The sequence below is a fragment of the Coenobita brevimanus genome, chromosome 45 (assembly GCF_032717465.1).
Source record: "Coenobita brevimanus isolate Jiangsu-jjx chromosome 45, ASM3271746v2, whole genome shotgun sequence".
NCBI lineage: Eukaryota > Metazoa > Arthropoda > Malacostraca > Decapoda > Coenobitidae > Coenobita > Coenobita brevimanus.
The window spans coordinates 35,801,447-35,804,720 of NC_136998.1; the positions used below are offsets into that span (position 1 = coordinate 35,801,447).

Sequence of the window (3,274 nt, forward strand, 5' to 3'; positions counted from 1 at the left end):
TCGACAGTATGAAGTGTCTCCTAAACTGAATAAAATCGTCTGGGGAGGGTAGGAGTAAAATTAAAAGTACCTCATAGATCTGGAGGGGTTTAGCTGCATGAAATCGCCTGGCCGTAGTGATAAAAAAATATGAACGCGTTAACATACAAATAAGTTGACGGAACGGCATCCAACTCTTTCAAATTCGTAGTTTCTATAATAATAATAATAATAATAATAATAATAATAATAATAATAACAACAGCAGCAACAGAAAAAATTAAAGATCTCACCGTAGTGAAAATGTCGAGAATAACGACTTAAGAAACATATTTGCAAATTTACTCTAACTTAACCAAATAAATAAATACATACGTAAATAAAATCAATGTTACCTCCACTTAGCTCAGTTGATGGCCAAGTGTAGTTATTCCAATCTAATTTTTACCTCATAACTTAAGGTCCACTGAATTTCACACGACCACGATTTACTATTCATGTGTAGTGGGCCAGTTCCCTCAGGTGAGAACAAACCGACCTTAATATCGCTGTCCAATTTTCCTTATCCCTTACACTGCATACTCCGAACCATACTTCTCACTTTCCATACCTCTTTTTACTCTCTCTCTCTCTCTCTCTCTAATCCTCTCCCACCCTCTGTATTCCTCTCCCACATTCCACATCTCCTCAACCTTCCCTGCCCATCTTCTACACTTCTGGCAAGATTTTGTGTACGATTTTGTAAACAAGTATGGCGGCTGCTTTGGGCTTAGGATCATTTTTTTTAAACTATTACGAAAATTGATGGTGCAGCTCCCTTCATCTATCAAGGGCACGACTATTTTTTATACATTATGAAAACTAATATAGTCCCCCTTTCAATCACCAGGGCGTCCACCTTGTATTGGTAAAAAAAAAAAAAAAAAAAAATCCAGCCCATATTACCCCCCACCCCCCCGGCCCCCGACGTGATGGGGTCCTGGGCTAGGCTACTGCGGGTCAGAATATTCAATCCTTTTACTCTAGTGACTGTGTGTGTGTGTGTGTGTGTGTGTGTGTGTGTGTGTGTGTGTGTGTGTAAACAAACTTTTAGTGGCCACTGATTTTTTCCAAGCTCCCTACATTCTCCCCTTTTCTCGTGGTAATCTAATGGATGGCTACTTGAGAGAGACAGGAGGCCACACAGCCCCGCCCTCACCGATTATGTTATAGTACCCTTGAGCAGAAAGAGACCCCAACACAGGCCTTAGAGATTAGATGAAAGTACACAATAAACGTCACAGAGACAGTGAAATTGTGGGGAGGGGGTGGAGGGGGAAATGCAGGGGGGCAGGGAAGAGGGAGAGGATGGAGGGGGAAAGAGAAGGAGGCAGGGAAGTGGGAGGGGCTGGAGGGGTGGAAAGGGAAAGGGGACAGGGAAGTGGAAGTGGGGAGTTAGAAACACAGTGAGGGGGAGAGTGTGGTGAGAGAGAGGGGAGGAGGAAAAGCGAAGAGAGGATGGAAGAGTGATGGGGGAGAGAAGCGGGGAAAGGGACGCACGTTAGGAGCGAGGAGAAAAACGGAGAAACGGAGGAAGAAAAAGGATAAGGAAAGGGAGAGGGAGACGGTGAGAGGGAGAGGGAGGGGTAGGGGCAGGAGAAAAGGGAGGGAGACGAGGAATAAGGTGAAGGGCAAGGGAAGAGGGAGGGGAGCAAGCTGGTGGATAGGCGATGGAATGAAGAGAAGGAGAGGGAGGGGGAAGGAAGATAGGAAAAGGGAGGCGATGTGGGAAGTAACAGGGGAGGAAGATATGGAGAGAAAGACGATGAGGATAGAGAGGGAGGTTGGGAAGGGCAAGGGGTAGGAGGAAGGGAGAAGGGGAAGGGGGGAAGGGAAGGGGCAGGCATCATTACCCTCCCACTACCACAATCAAGATGAGAAAACAAGGGAGGGGCCATTTTTAGGGGAGACCACTGAATCCCTCCATCCCTCTGAAACATAAGATGCATTTGTGTTGCCTCTTCTATCTCACCTTCAATCAGTTGAGGTTTTCTGTATTTTTGTTTCTTTGCTGCTGTTAGACTATTATATTCAGTTTAGCGAGTCACCTGGCAATGAAGGGGTTAATGATAATGATGATGATGATGATGATGATGATGATGATGATGATGACGATGATGATGATGATGATGATGATGATGATGATGACGATGATGATGATGACAACGACGATGATGATGATGATGATGATGATGATAATAATAATAATAATAATAATAATAATCCATCCATTGCCAGACGCCATGTATCCCAAACGGGGTGGTCAAGGGCTTAGAGTTAATTGTTTTACAGGGAGGGGCACTAATCCTCCACCAACCCCACTTGACACGTAGGGAGTTATGCCAACAGCATCTGGTGTTCCCAGGCGGTCACCCATCCAAGTACTAACCAGACCCAACGTTGCTTAACTTCGCTTATCGGATGGGAAGCGGTGTACTCAACGTGGCATGGCCGTTAAATAAACTCCTCCTCCAATTCCAATTCTCTCTCCATACCTTAATAAAAATAACCTGAAGATAACAATTAAATAATAAATACAAAAAAAAAATAAACAGCATTCTCTGGAGCCCTAAAGACAGATTTTCTCTCACTACCACGAAACCAGGCAAGCCTCTTTGATTTTTAAGGACCGCGATAAGGAAACTGTTGCTTGAATTTATTAAGGCTAAAAGATACATATATATTAAGAGAGGAATCCGGTTGAACTGCCTGTTGTCTCTTCTCTAATTGTTCTTCCCTGATTGATCTTCGTTCCTCTCTTCCTCTCCCTCTTTGGCCCTGTCTTCTTTATTACTCTTCTTCCCTGGATCTTCTTTGTACTCTCCTACTCTCCCTCTTTTGTCCTGTCTTCTGTATTCTTCTTCTTTCCTTCCTCTTGCTGTCAAACTCTTTTATCCTACTTATATTTTTCTTTTCTTTCCTTTCTCCTGCACTTTCTTCTGTCCCCATATATCCTCTCTTAGTTCTTATTTATCCTGTCATAACTTCTCTCAAACTCTCTTCAGTCCCCAAATCCTTCTCTCCTAGGTCTTTATCTTTTCTTTATTATCTTCTGTATTCCTCTCTTCTAATTTCGGATCAATCCTCCAAGTTCTTATTTATCTTCTCGTCCTCCTTTCTTCTACACTTTCTGCTTCTCCTTGCCTTCATCAATTCTGCCTCATTTTGCTCTTCCACTTCTTCTCTTCCCTCGTTCCCTCGTTATTTCACTCTTTTTACTCGTTACTATCACCAACAACTCCCACCATTCACATTA

The 3,274-nt window shown here is 43.3% G+C and overlaps 1 non-coding gene across 1 annotated transcript; it reads right to left on the reverse strand.

Annotated features, from left to right (window-relative positions):
• Window positions 1-2,358: 2,358 nt before the first annotated feature.
• Window positions 2,359-2,477, reverse strand: LOC145398555 (5S ribosomal RNA). Its single transcript, XR_013897143.1, has one exon. It is a non-coding gene; the product is annotated as a 5S ribosomal RNA (ribosomal RNA).
• Between the last annotated feature and the right edge of the window lie 797 nt (window positions 2,478-3,274).